At 36.5% G+C, this 18,525-nt stretch overlaps 1 long non-coding RNA gene across 1 annotated transcript in view; it reads right to left on the reverse strand.

The window, feature by feature from the left end:
* Window positions 1-18,525, reverse strand: part of LOC136020950 (uncharacterized) — a 38,639-nt gene that overhangs the window by 18,899 nt on the left and 1,215 nt on the right. The window contains exon 2 of the long non-coding RNA XR_010615612.1: window positions 14,203-14,256. This is a non-coding gene — a long non-coding RNA (uncharacterized LOC136020950). The remainder of the gene's footprint in view (window positions 1-14,202; window positions 14,257-18,525) is intronic.

Here is an 18,525-nt window from a genome sequence, read left to right on the forward strand (position 1 = left end):
AGCTTCAAAAAAATCTTAATCTGCACAAGAGGAATAATGGAACTGTTCTACTTGAAAGAGACACTGCAAAGATAGCTTCTCTGGGGATATGCTCATACTGCTTGACAAGACCAAAAGAATAAAAACGAACAGACCAAAAGAGTAGAAATCCCATGTGTTTTTGACATCTTTAACACAAGACAGCAACATAGCACATTTCCCATGACACAGCTTGGTTGTATTTATTAGGATAGTACAAGCTATTTTGTATCAAGATCTGGACACAACCTGCACTGGAACTGTGATCTGAATTACAGCGCTGAAGAGGTCAAAGCCTTGTGGCTAGACCTGAGCTCCCATGGGAAAACTATTTACTGGATATTGTAATCAATGTGAGGCTACCTAAAACTGCAACCATTATCATTTTTACAAAATGCAGACTAGATTAAGGGGATGGCACAGGGGGGAAATGGTAGTATACTAACATATACATCTAAACTCTATCAAACAAATTGATAACAATAGTCTGTGTTCCAACTAATTTACATTTCAATATATTCCCTCTGCTGACTGTGCCCAAAGGACATGCTTTCAACCTGGTTACAATCTGTTCTATTCTGTCATAGATTCAATTTATATTAGTTTTCATATCTAGACTTATACGTAACTTCTAGAATCAGGGAGGATTACCACATTGCCTTGGGGTACTTAGCTGAAATGCAGCATATGGCTATTAATATTTTTATGAATCTCTTGCTTTAGGCTACATTAGACTGCCTTTGGGGTTCCGATTCTTTAGAAGAAAGGATTGAAATAGTCACCCTCTTTTGGTGCAAAAGAATTGGAACAAATAATCACTCTTTTCCACTTTTCTATTTACATGCCTCATTTAGGTAACTTTCAGCATGGAAAAAATCTGGACAGGGTTCTGACTCATCATAGTGTTTGTAGCATATTTAGCTTTAAGTATTTTTTGTTTTCCCTCTTTTGTTAAAAAGTTCATTATATTTTTATAGGGCTTAATACTTTAAAGTCATTGTGTTAAGAGTCATTTAGCCTTAGAATTGCCTGCTTTTCTTCAATTCAATGTCTTGGATCAATTACTCTACTTTCATTCACTGTAAGCCCTAACACAAGTTACTTTCTTGAAATACTGTATTTCAAACTGTTATGTCTTATATAAGAATAACCAAACTGAAAAGAGTTGGTCTACAAAGAGAAGCTAAATTAGCATTTTATAGCCTGGGTAACTTGAAGTGCTGAGAGCCAAGTACATCAAGCATCAGTTGCAAATCAAAGCTTTGACTTTTCACCAAACTAACTAGCTTGAATTTAAAGCATCAGGTCAACTGAGCTAGATATTTGCATGGGTGAATAAGTTGAATTAGAAACAAATCTTAAGGACTATTTTGGTGTTACAATATACTGCAGGTAAATCCCAGATTTCCATCACCCACCAAGCTGGGGAACAACACACAGAGTAACAAAATTATGTCAGAGGTCTGGAAAGTATCAAAGGGTATCTAAGGCAAACGGAAGAGTGGTATTTAGACAGACAGATTTAAACAGAATTAAAGAACTGGACTTTATAACTTTAGTCTCTAACAATCCCTTTTTACCCCCTTAGTGAAATATTACTAAAGGAATGTTCAGGGAAAGGGGAAGAATTGAGATTGCTTAGTACTTTAAGTCCCACAGTGTGAAAAAACAAACCCTCTTTTAACAGTGAGAGGGGGAGAAGGAACAAAGATTTACTAGACTGAGAGAATGTGAGCAGATAGCGAAGTTCTGCAATTGCTCTGATTTGCAAGACATAGAAAGATCCAAAAAAGAAGAAACTGTGCAACCATTTCTTAATTTTAAACTTCACATTGTGATTACTTGGTATCTTTCCTCAAACAAGAATAACAACCTAACATGACTGTGAGAGTAAGGAAAAGAATGTGAGTGGTGGTATTATAGTACAGTCACCTGAAAATGAACTGTCAGCAGATACAGCTGACAAAAGCAAGATAAAAATCAATCCTTACCTAGTACATAGCCCTGTCCTCAGGGAACTGTGCTCCTGTACGTGGGGTTGATCTTGTTTTACAGTTTGGCAACACTCAGCATGGACAGAAACAATTGATATTATATAATGCAACCTACCATTGAGCTCACACAAGGCTAAATGTCCCAAGAAATAATACCCACAAAAAATACAGAAGTCATCATCTACTTGCAAACTGCAAAGCTGCATGTCTGAACAGGCCCTTGGAAGTGCCAATATTAATCTACAAGTTCACATAATTTTACACACAATAAAGTATGCTGTCTCCTAAGGTACGTAGTTTATTTTGCAGGTCCCCATTTGCATACTGACCTGCAGAATGCAGAAACTACTACTTAAAAGTATCTCATGTGTAACCTCATTATGAGACCCATTTTGCACCTTAGTTTACAGCACATCTTGCACAGTATTTCAAAAGATCACTCATATTTTAAAAGTCGCCTTCACACTGCCACAGCCTGAGTGCCTTGGCCCATATACAGCACACTTTCAAAGCGTTGATTCACAACCAAGATTTACCTTCTCCCTCCCTCCTGAAACAAGAGATAGGCATTCTCCCTGTAACTGATACTCATAAGATTTTATTTTGATAAGTCTTTTTGTCCTGCAATGTTTCACCACCCAGCAGCACTCTGCTAATCTACACTTCAATGGCAGAATTCACCAGAGGTATAGGTTTAAATAGCACATCTTGAGATGCGAACAATAAAGGAGGGATGGCTCTACAATAAATAAATAAATAAAGCCCTATCACACACTTAAAGCCAAATGCCTGCTGGGACTTAGGTTCAAAAGCACATTTGGAAACTGATCCCTAGAGGAGATATGTTTGTTACGGTCTTTGGCCTCAGGATTTAAAAGGATTTGCTTTTAAGCTGTTACTTTACTGCAAGTATGTGACTGGAGGCCTCAGGTGTGAAAGTCCTTTGATAAAAGAAACTAGTGTGTGCCAGATACAGCAAATGAAAAGCATTAAGAATAACAGAAGCTGGGAAGTCGAAAGCAGGGAAAGGATGCGGACAAAGTCCATCACATTTAAGCCAAGCAAATGCTTGGAATGCAAGAGGGATGAGAAATCATTGAAGCCCTTGAACTTCTTGCTTTGCATACATGAGTGATTACACTAACTCAAAGAACTGAACAGAGTTGCAAGGAAGGGTCATTTCCACTTCATCAGGTGAAGCCCGGATGGAATCCAACCACAAAAACCTCCATAAAATATTAAATCTGGAAGAAACTACAGGGGTCATGTAGACCCTTTGCTCTACTGCAAGATCATCTCCATTATAAGACACTCCAGAAAGACAAATGCTTGCCTACCTGTTTTGCCACAGAAAAACCTATCCCAATACTTGTTTCTATATCCATCAGTAAGTGTTTCTTAATGTCTGATTTGGATACTTTGTGATGAAATGCATGACTGGTACTGCTCAGCCTGTCTGTAGGGGATAAAAGAGCCTAATCCTTTTCTCTTTGCCAATCTTATGCATATTAAGATGCTTTGGTCTCTGAACTACACTAGTCTCACCATACTGTGCTCCTCATACACCACTGATTACATGAGCAAAACTGCACCAGTTCTCTAATCAGAGAATCCCTGCATTATCTGCATTTTAAAAGTTAGGCGCACTTCAAGATGATTATGCTTTATTTCCACAACCATTCCTATATAACAGAAGCTTTACTTCCACATCAAAAACTGTTCCACAAGAAACTGCAGTATGTTACACTGAAATTTGCAAAACTCTCCACAATTTGCTTCATACTGGAATTAAGCACTGTAAATTATTCCCCCCCTGTATTCCCTGCAGTACATCACTGCACACTCTTTCAGTGCTCTAAAATGGCTACAACTGCCAAACCTGTTGTCTGCACATACAGTTTGCAAGATGCTGGACAGCTTAATATATCAAAATCCAGCATCAGAAGCTTACGCTTATAGTACATGCAATATATTTATTGGCTTGTTTTAACTTGAAAATCATAAAGAACTATGTATATACAAACGTAAACTAGATGTAGGCACATGAAAAAAATTATATTCCCTGTTACTTCTGACAAATTTGACTTAATCTGGAGAAAGTGCATATAGTCCCAGAACAGAGTTCTTGTTAGCTGTTATTCCTTGAAATAAGAAATAAGTGGAGCTCCATTACATCTTAACTATTTCAGGTCATTCAACCACATATTTGTTGTCATTACCCATGCCATAATTTTCAGAGAAACAAAGATTTCCCAGCCATGACTATAAACTCCTCAGCAGCAACACTCTTGCTTATCACGTTGTGCTTCCAACCACAAGTTACAGGTGCATGGCCCCCAAGAAAAGTCAGGCTATCTACCTTCTGTACAAGAATGTTCTCAGGGCACTACTTCACTATAAGAGACTGTCAGCATGTATAGTCATCATGCTCTGGAATGGCACATAGGCATTAAGCTGACTGAAGGGAAAAGAACATTTTTACATGACAAATTCAGAGCTGCCTTGCCAAATAAACACTGCATATACTGTTACACATCACACAGTTCAAGATCAAACTCAACATATACCATATAACATCAAAGCATGAACGTATAAGGAAAATAAAGTTTTTTTCCTTTCTGACAAACAAATGTTTTCTGGGAAAGAAGAGATATATTGACTTTATAGATTGAGATTACATGAGAAAAGAAATGTAAAAGAAGGTGCAACAAGGGAGGCAACATTAATCATTCTAGACTTTTGGTGAAATATTTAATGTTATGCAACAAAACTTTTTCAAAATATGTATTAAGAAATAGTATAATCTCCTAATGATACAAGCACACTGAGGCAAAGCATGCAAGCTCTCTGACCTACAAGTCCACAGCTGTGAAACAGCACTGAAGAAACTCTTGCACTCCTGAGAGGACAACCTGTTTTCTTAGCATACCATTAGTTTATCATTAATATATCATTAGATATATTGTGTCTAAAAAATATGACCTTAATCAACTAGTCATTCTTTTCTTGAGTGCAAACATATTTCAGGAGTTTTTGAAGTCAGAATCAAGCAATAACTTACACTTCAGCTGCTTCATAGTTAGAACAACCTATCCTAAATGTAAAATACTCACTCTTAATGTAGAAACTGGAACCTGAATCATCTTAAATTCTATTCCTAATGAAAGCCTCTGAACGGTCACAAGTATATCTCTCTTTGTAGTAACATCACCCTCACCCCGAATGTTTTTTTAAACGGCAGTCTATTTCAGCTTTTGTAACCAAATGGTCTTCATGCATTTCCTTTTTCATCTTTTCACTTTGTCTACTGAGAAGCAAAATTTCACCACTAGCAAGTATACAGCCATTATTTCACATTACTTCAGTGAAAAGCCATTCTCAAACATACTCAGAGTTACCAAAACCCTTGAAAATTTACATAGCACAAACCCGATTCAAATCATTGGATGTAGCTCTACCTGGTGGTCTAACATATGTACTGCATCAGCATTAGCCAAAAGAACCGCCTTCCAACAAATACATGCTTACCTTACTTCATTTCACTTTCATTGCCAAACCCCACTTTTTAATTTCAGCATCAAGCAACAGAAGTAAAATAGAGATCATTTAAAAACAAAATGTTATTTGTACATTAAAAATCTTGAACCATGAATTTAAGACCACCCCCTAACAATAAAACTGCAAAGTGTTCTGGTACTTCCAGATCTAGATTATTCCCTAAACACAAGTTCAAATAAAAACGAAGCTTAGTTGCAGCTATGATCCAAGTGTAATATGTATGTAATATATAACCATACCACAGAAATTATGACTCATTTTGCTTTAAGATAACATAGCAAATACTCCCAAAAGGTAGCAAACAGAGGACTGCTGCAAGATTATGTGTCACTGCTCCAGAACAGTGCATAACAGAGTGGATTAAAGCCTTTAAACATCAAGGAATATAGGTGGATGATAGCCCTTCTGACAGTGCAGCAACAGATCCAAAATTACATGATGAAAACCATGGTAGAGGCTGAGATGCCTGATTTTGGCACCGTTCAGGCCTAAAATGTTGCAGTTCTGAATTTTGCAAAACAGCAAATGTTTTTTCAGTTTTATCTAGCTGAGATTCTGCACACAATACAATTAAATGCTAAAGGGTGCATCTTAACATTCTCTGTACTTCCTTTTACCATTGATCTTTTTCCAAAAAGGGAAATTAAACTGACATAAGTGCTAGAATACAGATGAAGAAAATGGTTAATCGCATCAGGCAATTTCGAATTCAGCAGCCCATACATGCCAGGGAACACAGATTTATGTGGTCTTTAGAATGTAACACAATCTTTTGCATTTCTCTATATTAGAACTTTTTCTAGATTATTATTCATGAGACAGAACTGCAGAGTACATCTCTAAAATGTGAGACAAAACAAATTATCTCAAAGCAACAAAATAGGAAAAGAATGGTTGTGATGCTTAGTTAAGGATGTTACTACTTAGAAAATGAAAATATTATTCCTTTAATCACAAGGAATGACTTATTAGGTCATACCAAAGATACAGTAGCCTAGTACCCCATCTCTGGCCACAGCACCAGCAAAGGCATAAGAATAAGGCCCAGAAAGAGTGATACTTCTGAGAACACTTCTCCAGTATAAAAAAAATTGTGACTATACAAGCTTCCAAAATGGTAAATGTGCTTGAATTTAACAGTTCTTGGTAATCGTTTCTTGCATGAAATCACTAATGACCAACAAATACCAAATTCATATATTGTCAGTATTGCTTTCGGAAAGCAAATTAACATACTTCTCTGAACAGGACGCCAGGATTTTGTCTCTGTATCTTGGAACAGCCACTGGTCAGGGCTGCAAGCTCGTAATGCCTTCCCTCTAATACCATTCGATTCCTACATGAAAATCCAAGAACCATTTAAAGGCTTTTCTATTGCATTCCAATTAGATAACCACATACATTCTTATGTTGAACTCACATGAAAATGAAAGTATTCTCTTTTACAGAGTATTTAGACTACATGATGTTGAGAAGCTAGAGAAACATGCAGTTGAGAATTAAAACCATGCACTACAAAGCCTTTAAAAGTAAAAAATGCAAACTGAAAGAAACTGCATTTAAAAAACAAAGCTTACTACCCAGCTGCAGCGCTGATAAGCACGGTTCAAACCTTTAACAAAAGAGGTGACGAAGTTGAATTCTCTCCTGTGCCCTATAACCACTAGATGTCAGCATTCACTACCGCCATCATTTCAATACAGCTTTCCCTGACAAGCGAAAGGCTGAGGATGGCACGCACAGGGAATTCGACTTTGCATAAAGTCCTGGTATCTCCTCATTACTGTTTATCTGATCTTCTGAAGACATTTCAGATCTTCAGATATAAAATACATATCTTTGTGTAGGTATAACTATTGCTCACCACTGATCTCTGTGAGATTTTGGCTAGACATTTTTCAGAAGCAGCTGCATGTAGATACAAAAAATATTTATATATAATCACCTACCTTCGAAGAACATTTAAAGAAGGAAAAAGCCATCTGTATTTCAAATTCGACACTGACATCATGCACACATGTGCAAGACTTGGGGATTTTTTCAATTTTGTTAAAGTTTTGACTATTTGGGGTACATTAAGGTGTACCGGGTGTACAGGATGGAGAACAATGGACTACTGTAGCAGTTCTATGGGGCAGTAACGCATGACTGTCTTAACAGTAGTCAGCTATTTTTGCTTCAGAGCAGATACTCAAGCAAACATTTACTGGAATTACACAACATAGATGAACTTGCTTTAATTCATCTTATTCTTACCAGTCTTATTCTTCCATGAGTCTGACTCAAATGAAATCAGATCTATAACATCACAGGAGCGAAGCTTTTGTTATTTGTATAACATGGAATACAATTCCTAGCCAATATGAGCAATTGGTAAAGTTCTCCATTTAGAAGATTTTCAAACAGTTCTTGGCTTCCACAAAGTCAATTGGGAGCCCTCCAATTTGTTTTCAACAGGCAGCAGGTTAGACCCCATGACTTACAGCACCTTCAGACTGCTGTGGCAGATACACACAGCTCAGCGAATGCCAAAGGATAAATTACATAATTTGCATAAAAAGTACTCCAAGCTGATATATCCTTCCCTGTTACATTTTATGTGCCATTTTAGAAATCATTCATAGATCAATGAACTCAGTTACTTTAATTCCCCCAGATTTTACAATGAGGCTGAACCAAACATAAAATACATTGGCAGATCCGGGCAAAACAAAATTCTATATTCTACAGGCTATGAACATTTTATCACATCACTTCAACAAAGGGCTGATGAACAATCCTGGCATTTCTGAACTTAGCAGTTCTTCCTTGCTCAGATATGAAGCATTGCAGAAGCCGTTAAAAAAAAAAATTCCTGCCATTCAGTCTCACTGAATTATCCAACATTCATTTCTCTTTCAGCTAAGTTATTTAAGAAAGGTTGCATTTACGGAAAGAAATTTGACAAACAGCATCTTGGTAGGCTGGTGGGGCATGCCTAAGTTACAGAGCACTTCCCAAACTGAATCCAAGAAAATATTTTTGCTGAGAAATGACACTGTAATTTGTGTACTGATTGTAGGTGCAAGCAAGGTGCCAGTCTCATCCCTAACCAAAGTTAACATATTTGTGTTGTAATTCTATCTGTGCCTTTCAAACAAGGTAAATCATTCAACTTTGCATTTTAAAAATATAAAGAGTTGATTCTAGAAAGGAGTGAAAACGTGTTCTCTCCTTAAATGTGAGGTGTACATTTTACTGAACAATGACAGTACGATCAACCATGTTGATCAAAATCTCAGTCAGCACAAGGATACTACAATGGGCTTAAGAATAACTGCCTAAATACACAAAATAAAACAATAAAAGCAACATGACTTATCCTAAGCTGAAATCTTGACCCAATTTAGGTCTGTTAAAACTTACTCTTTTCTTTAAAATGCCAGGAAGTCAATCTGTATTATTTTATTGAATATTAGTAGATTAGTTCCTAATTTAAGGGCTTTGACTTAATCTGAAGTCTATTTCTATCTACTAGGTGGTATACTAGGAGATGAAAAGCAGCAGCACAATGTACTCTATGCCAACATTCACACAGATTTAGGCTGATGTTCACTGCAGGCCATTTCATATTTTGTGTAGAAATATTAAAATTATTTTCAACATATGAGTTACTTTTCATATACTTTTTTTTCTAAGCCACACAAATATTTTGCAAAAGATGCTGTGATTGGAAAAAGTTACTGATCATTAGATGTACTTGGACTACATTAAGTTACTTCACTGGTAAAGACAAATTTGCCATTAAACACTTGCCAATTCCATTAATTTCAATAAACAATGTCTGTATCTCATCCCTTTTCCTTAGTCAACTAAGTATGGGCATTTGTGTACCACAATCTTTACTGCAGAAACTCATAAACAGACTCAGTTCAAGCCCTGCTGTGAGTTAACACTGTGCCTGTTCAAAGCACCCACCCATTGTGCCCAAGGTCACAGAAGGGGCCTGGGAGGAGTTGCAGATCTTGCTCCCAAAGGCCTTGTTTACACTGGATTCCTTTTTTTATACTGCTCTCCACAGCCATAACATAGCTGCAGCAGCTCAGCTAGTGGCAGTCTTGCATTACACAGGCCACTGGCACTTTAGATAAGTTTTTGAATTTGGGCCATGTGCCAAGTCCCATTAACTTCCAGAAGGCCTGAGTCCAGTAAGTGGCTTTGAAAATCCAAATCCTAACACTTGTTGTTTCTTGACCTCTTTAGATCTTTTTTCTTCTGCCATTAGTTGTGAGTTCAGGACCACATCTAGAAGAATCAAGGTTAAAATGCCTGCAGCACTTCCATCAGGACCATCTTTACTGGAAATGTAACAAATCCAGGAATAAATTTGGAAATTTAATATAGAATTTGGCTGGGTTGAGTAAAGTAAGAACCGTCTGATGTCTGGACATCAAAGTATTAGGATCTATACTTTCATCCAGGAGTCCTGGCTAAAACTACACTAGAAATTAAACAACCTTGCTGCTGAGCAACAAGTATGATTTACTCTAACAGAAAAGCAGAAAATAAAAATTAAGTTCTACTTGGTCTTTCCCACTCTAGAAAAGTAATTCTGTCCATACTGCTCTATTGGCAGATATTTTGAAAAAGTTAATCCTAATGTGATAATTACATACTCAGAAGTGTTCTGTTCAAAAAACCAAGCAAAGATACTTCCTTGAAAGACATTATTGAAAAGAGATACTACCTTGATTTTTATTACGACCCAGTATTTTGATATTATTTTAGAGCACGCATGGCCAAAATTAGAATGTTACTCATGTTGATTTTCAGACATGAAAGTCTGAATAAAGTTGTCCCTCTACATTTGCTCAGTGGACAGAATACTTGCTATTAAAGGTACTAAAATAAAGTATACAAATTATGTAGGCTAAACGATCAGAAGGCTGTAAAGTGTACTAAATTCTCACAGACTAAAAGCATTGTCATTTTATTTGTACCTGGTTTCTAGGTATTGTAAAAGCAACTGCTGCTAATAATATGATATCATTAGAAAATGCACTGAGGTCCGATTGTCATTAACAGTGCCTATTTCCAGTATTCTGCTAGTAACAAACTATGATACACACCATAAAATGTAAACATACACAAGCATATCTTGGCATCATCAAGAACCACAATTCCACACATCACACCTTTCTTCCCCAACTGTAATTACCATTTTATGCTCCACACGCTATTGTTTCTGCTCTTACAGCTGAAATGGATCCCTGTTAATGTGGATAAGGAACAAAAAGAAGCAAGTAGGTCTTCGAAGAATTCTGCATAAGGTTAACTGGAAGAGAAAGCATAATAACAGTATCACCAGGACTCAAACTTTTAGCACTAATCTTCAACCCTCAAAGAAGGCAGAGAGATAAAAGTCTGCATGTGCATAAAGTAAGGAAAAATACGGGTATGAAGAAACCTTTTCCTCCACACTACCATGTCCAAACTACCTTTCCAACTGCTCTTATGGAATTAGAGCATAGGAGAAAAGGTGTTTCTCAAACATTAATATAACTCATGTCCATAAAACAAGCCCAGCAATTTATGACGATCTTTTTGAGCAGAAGTTCATTCAGGAAATCCTCATTTGTTAGGGTTTAGCTTTCTCCAGTTGATGAAATTGAGCTGCACATTTTAATCAAGAGTTGATTAAAATTTCTTTTGCCCATCTTCCAATAAAGGCTCAATAATAGGTTCTGCCCAAGGACTCCATGCTCTATTGTTTCCAATGGAGACAGATGAAGCTATATTCTCTGTGGACAGCCTCATTTCCCAAGAACACATCAGCTGATCACCTGCTAACACTCGTCTGTAGCAAAAGCATTTTTTTTTTTTGTACTACTTGTAATTTTTTATTCAGCATATCTGAAATAGTACAATTAAAACCAGATGTAATCACATTGCTTAGTATGCCAAAGGAGTGTGAGCTCTTGCAGGCATGACTTTGGGCATTGAGCTTCATGACCAAACAAGAAATGCAAGCAAATAACATTTGAACATGGGCTGAAAATAATCAGCTTCTCCGGAAAGTAATTCTCAGTGTGTGCAAAATCAAGTTACCTCTGTATACACAGAATACATAGTATCTCACATTATCTCCTGCTTCCAGCTCCTGATTAACTGAAAACCAGAAGATGGGACTAAACATTATTTCTGAAGGTACAATTATCACAGCAGTCCTTCATTTCCTTCCCACTCAACTTAGTTCTTGTTTAAAGCCCCCCCAAATTATCTGTTTGTATATTTGGCCAGTTATTTTTTACCTTTTGCATCACCTAGAAGAGATACAGCAATCAAGACAGTTACAAGGAAGCAACCTTACAGCTGACCCCCTATTTCTCCAGTAAGGGTGACATAAAAGCTGTACGTACGAAACAAGATTACATGGGATAACCAGTAGATGACAGCATATACTTAACACTAAATTGCTTCCAGACTTAAATCACTTAGTTTTTATTAAACTGAATGAATACACTGTGCAACTAATTAGATACATCTGACAGCAACACAAAAACCTGCTCAAAAATAAAACCAGTATATAATGCCAATAAAAAGTAGTATTCTAATTTACCAAACGATTTTAAACTGAAGAAAGTAAGAGTGGCCTATGTCATACACAATGTTTAGATTAGTGGAGATTAGTGGAGTTTTAGCCAAGTACACCAAATACACATCAGTTTTCTGTCTACAGAACAGTTTCATTCCCGTTTTTGTTTCAGTTGATCTCTGCCTCTTTGAAACAGCGTTTTCAAAAAGGTTTACAGTCAAATCATTAACAGTCCACATGCTTTGAGCAAAAGTTTTGGTTTTTTTCTCTTTTTTCTTTTAAATCTCTCATTACACTTGGTCCACCTGACTGATTGCTGCCACTGAAGCATCACTAGCCTTACTTGCTCACTCCTAAGGTCTGCTTTCCCACCCCCCCCCCATTACTGATTTGTTTGGTTCTGCATCCCAGTCTTTTCACTCTGTTGCGTCCAATTTAGAGAAATCATCACTCTTCCTCTTTTCATTAAACATGCTCCGAACACTTGGTATAAAATAAATAAAAATACTGACTAGTTCAGAAAATGTGTATTTTTGAAAGGAGGTTTAAAGCCAAAGCACTAATTAGCCAACACAGATGCAGGAAGTTAGATTTTGATGATGCAATCAGATGTAAAGGACGATAATACACAGTCAAAGAGGGGAAAATGATACATTATACCCTCAAGAAAGGGATTTGATTTGTTTGCCTTTTAAAGTCAAGTGCTTAAGCCGAATGAGATGAAATCCAGTTTTAATGCATGGAGAGGAACATCTGTGGTGGGGATGGTCCAGAATACACAACATATGGAGTGATCAGACAAAAGCCCATTTCAACTTTAGAGGAAAAAAATGCAACTATAGGTCCTAGAGAAATTCCACAAAAAGGGAGGGTCAGTGGTAACTAGCAAACACTGATGTTTCAGATGTAGCTGTAAGCAATACACCTGTGTAACAGCTGGTATCTTGGCCCATCCCTGTGCTGAAGCAGCCACTTCTAATACCAAAAGCAGATTCATTTCCTCTGTGGAGCAGTGAAGGAGAAAGCCAACTCATACAGAACAGAACTGTAAAGTCACTCTTAATATGTACAATCCAGTCATTTGGTGTGCAAGATCTTTTTGCTGATAATGCTTTGTGCACCTATCTAGAAAGCTCTTGAGGCTACATAATGACATGAACATCAACATTAGGAGTAGATTAGGACAGCACGCTGCTATTAGTCTGAAGAGTCACCAGACAGTGCTCTCAATCTTCTCACTTGCCCTTTTTACTTTTATTCCAGGAGTTTACGCGCTAAGTAGTGTGATACTCAAAGCCCTTCTGTACTAACTTTATCTTTTGCAAATATTTGACAAAATCATCCTGTTCTAGATTTTTTTGGGACTTGAGCTGTAGAGACAGGCGAAAGCAAATATCTACTTCAGTCTCTCTTTGGGGAACAGACTAAAATAATACGTCTGGGGCCAAAGCTTTGTCTCCTACCCTGATGGACTTTGGCACTGCGAATTTCAGTGACAGCAGGCATTTGCTAGCATCTATCACTATATAAGCTGATAAAGTGCAAAGCAATCTCATTTTTAAAAGTTATTTAGGGTGCTGCTAAAGCTCCATACTTTCCCATTCAGAGTGACAAATGTATGAATAGCTCTTTCCTAATGATAGGAGCTTTTATCATTAATAGAAATCACATATTAGAAAACTAGACCCCTCTAAAGAGAATTACATTTGTTTACTCAACCACCCAGCTGGTTTGGTAGAAAAGTAACTATTTCATGAAATTCTCAATTATCGTTCAATATTAGGAAGTTATTTCTGAAAACACTCTTGAAGGTATCTTATAAGGAGAAAAAGTGATAGGCAACATGATAGAAGCCAGAATTTTTCTTTCCCAAAATCATCTCATGCTGAAGAGCAGAGATCAGGTATTCTACACTGGTTTTAGGCAGAAAGTTCATACAGGTGTTGATGGCTAATGCAAATTCTGGTTTCTTGCATGTGATATTTAAGCAGGGGAAAGGGACAGATCTCCAAAAGTTGCAAAGTACATAAAGAGCATTTTGGTCAGATAAACTCTTACCTTCCCATAGAAGCATGAAAACCTTTCACTTCTCGTGTTCTTCTAGGAGTGCTTCTATGAGAAAAAAGTTACAAGTTAATATCCTTTTGTTTCTAAAGTGATAAGCCAGGAAACTTAGTTGTCACATCAGAGAAAATAAATCATTCATTTTCCACTTTTTGGGGGGAAGATTCTTTGGTTTCAGAAAAAAAGCCAAGGAAGTATCCCAGCTGACACAAAAGAACCTTTCAGAGCCTTGAGAACTCTTCTAAGGCACACCAGTACCATTACATCTATTTTCTAGAAAATATTTTTCTTGAAAAAGTGACAAGCACTTCTGTGATTCTAACAATTGGTGTAAATTCAGGATTTGTAAGCACTGTCCCTCATGTATTCTGTTCAAGACTGCACAGTAGGTCAGTATCAGCCACAACTAAGAATCTGGATTTCCGATTTCTCTATTTGTGACCCTTTCACTAGATCACAATTTTTCCCTTGAGAAAAACTCACACAAATGCTATTTACTCAGCTACTTTTGGATACCAAGCTGACAAATATTTTATTTAGTAGATAGCTAAAAGTTGGTAATGTTCCTTGTAGAATTGTACAAAACACTTGGGATTAAGTGGCAGAGGCACCTTAAATCAGGGCTAAAGGACTGCCATAAGCATAAAATGCCTCACTGTCAATGATATTTACAGTTGCCATTTTCCACCGGTAAGTATGGCAATGTGCTTGTGGAAGTATCATGCATTCCAGCTTCTTCTCAGCCTCATTTTAATGCTGCTCCAATTCATGAATATACAACTGTAGATACAGCAAAATAAATCTGCGCAAGCCACAAGAGACCTTCTTGAGGTATATGTAATAATGCATGCAGATCTTTCCCTGTTCAAGTGACAAAGCAGCACTTTAGGCAGCTCTCACATGAAGTTTTTTTTAAGCTCTGAATGCAGACTCAGGCTTCGAATTCACATAGGCAATGCTGTATTGGCTAGAATGGAAAATAAGATTTGTGCATGTCAAAAGCCAGAATAACTGCATGAGAAATAAAGGCAGACGCAGAAGAGTTCTTAAGGACAGGAAAGAAGCTCTCTTACTAAAGAGATCCAAATTAATACAACACCACATCTGTATAATTGAAAATACTACCAGAGAAAACAACATGTGCTCAGTCTAAAGTCAGTAAGACATTAAAGTTCCTATAACATTTTAATCAGAAAATCAAATACAGGAATTAAACAGAAGTGACTTAGGCAATTATTTTAAGTTTTAAAAATTAATTAAGTTTTGCATTCATTTATACTTGAACTTGTACGTTAATACCAAATACAGTTTTCCAGTAAGTCCATGAGAATATACTCTGCATACTTAAAAGCAGGTAAGAGTGAACTACTTAAGAGAGATAAGCAGAAATAAATGGCAACATGACAATTTAATTTCTTATCTACAGCCAGGACCACCACAGTAAACTGGACGAAAGCATCAGAGCAGTTTTTAAAGGCTATCTGTAGCACACCAATGTCTATGCCAATTCACATTTACTTTAAATTACACCTGTTGGCAAGGATGCATGAAGAGCCATTACAGGCACAGGACTGACAGCATGGGAAACTCCAGTTACTACTCTTCATACTTCTGACATTTGTGCATTTGAAGTAGGAAGCATAAAGAAGAGCAAGGCTACAAATGAACATCTTTGCTATACTGTTTCATCTGCTCATCACAGGCATCATCTCCAAAGACCCTCATATTTGGATGAACCTTAGATATGACCTTAAAAACCTATTTGGCTCTGACATCTCAAACACTGGATCCTTGTAGAAGGAGCCTGCAAGCAGAAATTTAGAAATTTGACAGATGCTCTTCAAAGCGAAATATAGCCAATGACTTTCTGTAAGTCCATTAAATCCGAAGGAAATAAGCTTTTGGTTCACCAGTGTTTTGAACTTGTGTAACCACAAATTATACCTCCAGAAATCCAATATAATGGTAGCATTTGCATTCAAACTGTACAGTATAGATGTCTACAAAGCCTTTAGTACTATTGTGAGAAGACTTACCTTTTCACTTAAAAGCAGTTTATTAGATATTAAAAGATACAAGTACACACAAAGCAGAATGATGAATCGTAAGTTTTATAGATCCTGCTCTGCAGGATATAGTCAATAGCGAAAATTTCATTATTTACTGATAACAAAAAGTTACATATAGATATCATAGATAAGTCAACTACTTGTCTTCATCTGGAACTGCCTATTTGCAAATTGGGCCATAAATAAACCTATTTCCGACAACCAACTTAAATTTCTTCTAAAAAATTCCCCTCAATGATGCTAAGAAACGATTCATGATTCATCTTGTGCATTATGCAAGGAGGTACCACTGCTCATGTTTCATAGCTGAAATGATGAGCCTTGTATCTCTATGCCAACTGTAGCAGGAAGCCTTCTGTGCCTTGTGCTGGTCTGTATCACAGAGCAGCTTCAGCACTTTTCCATTTATGCCCACATATAGCACATTAAAATTCTAGTTATCACTTTCAAGTGTTCTTCTTCTACTGGTGACAGTACTACCAGTTATTCAAGTCAGCATGAAGCAACTTCTTTACTGCATAGCACAGGGCAAGCCATTTTACTTTTGAGTGCCCTTCCTGCAACCCCACAGTGAGGATTAAATAATATTTCCATATGCTCCTGAAAACTTAAGTGAATTTCTAATGAAGATTTGGTACCTCCTGCATCTACAAGAGCAACCATGCATGACAGTCTGAGGATATTTCTGAAAAAAGCTCCAAAAAAAACCTGCTGGAAAGGAAACATCCCATTCCAACACCAAATCCATGCATAGCTCATGTGCTGATGACTATAATTATTTATTCACTTTGAAATATACTATTATGATAGTTAAGACTTACTAACTTGTGGCAAGTATCTGAAAGATACTGCAAAGCTATTTTAGGATATGAAGCACAAAACATTTAGTGTTCATATATTTTTTTCCAGAGTCCTTTGTATGTCAAAAATTATTTCCTCAAACAAAGGAAAGATTGTTCTTGGAAGACATACCAAGGAAAAGAAAAATACATGTTCTCAGACTTGAAGTTAAACCCCAAATATCAAAGTAAGCTTAAAATGTCTGGTCTCATTATTTAGTTGGCAGAAATTAGAACTCTGAACTCACCTACAGCCTCTTACCACTGTCTTTTAGGTGTAGAGAAGAAAATATAAGAATAGTTGATTTTGTTTTTAAAAATAATGTTAACTCTATTCTGTGCACATCTTACAGTACTAAGCATATGGAAATAACAAGTACAGATGTTGCCTTCATTCATCCTACACTAAAATAGCAAAAGACTTCAAAACAAAGAGGTCAGTTAAATATCAGATCCTCTATTGGTTGGGATCAGATCTACTTTTTTCCTAAACAAGCTTTAAAATTAAGATGTACACTGATCATCATTTTTCAAAACTTCACTGACAGAAATTCAAGTCTAAGAAGCTAGACCTATTTCTTAAAACCTTTGGGTCAATAAGTAAAAATCACTTTTCTTTCTGGTTCAACACAACCTGTTTTACAGCTGCAGTTTGTCAGCTCAAGAACACTTTTATGTATCTGAAAGCAATATGAAAGTACTTGATGCATTTTAGAGAACAAGGCATTATTGACATTCCCATATATTAGAAGCTGAGGGAGAAATGCATATTGATACTAGTAAAGTTGTTCCAAAAAATGAAAAAATCAGAAAAGATTTAAGATTTTTTTAGATACTTTATGGATTACCCAACTTCAGCAGTGACATAAGGAGTGCACTTCCAAGCTTTGGTATTTTGTGCATTTCATTTAATGTAAATACACATATTACCAGACAAAATATCTCAGCTGCTTTAGCAATGGTGCTCCACTGCCAAAAACTCTCCCTGTGAAATCCTGAGCCCAAGAAGACCAACAGCAAGTTTTATTTCGACTTCAATATGGGCAGATGTTATTGTTGTTAACATACTAGTCATTTAACTACTACCATATGGAAACATCAAACTTCATAAAGTACAACAAATGTACTGTATGATTTATTCCCCCAAAGAGAACTTAGCATTAATAACATTGAAACTTCTTTCCAATGACCACTGGTACTGCTTTCTTTAAAAAAAAAAAAAAAAAGTCAGTATTAAACAGCAAATACTTAGAAAGCAGCATTATGCTAAATTTGCTCATTTGCAGTACTGACAAGCAGTACAATAACTAGATATAGTTATCAGGTGTAAAAACCTTATTAAAGGGAAATAAGAATTAATTAGGGTTGCAACTCTAGAATCAGAGAGTCAACTTCCTAAGGTTGCTTCA

The sequence above is a fragment of the Lathamus discolor genome, chromosome 12 (genome assembly GCF_037157495.1).
Source record: "Lathamus discolor isolate bLatDis1 chromosome 12, bLatDis1.hap1, whole genome shotgun sequence".
NCBI lineage: Eukaryota > Metazoa > Chordata > Aves > Psittaciformes > Psittacidae > Lathamus > Lathamus discolor.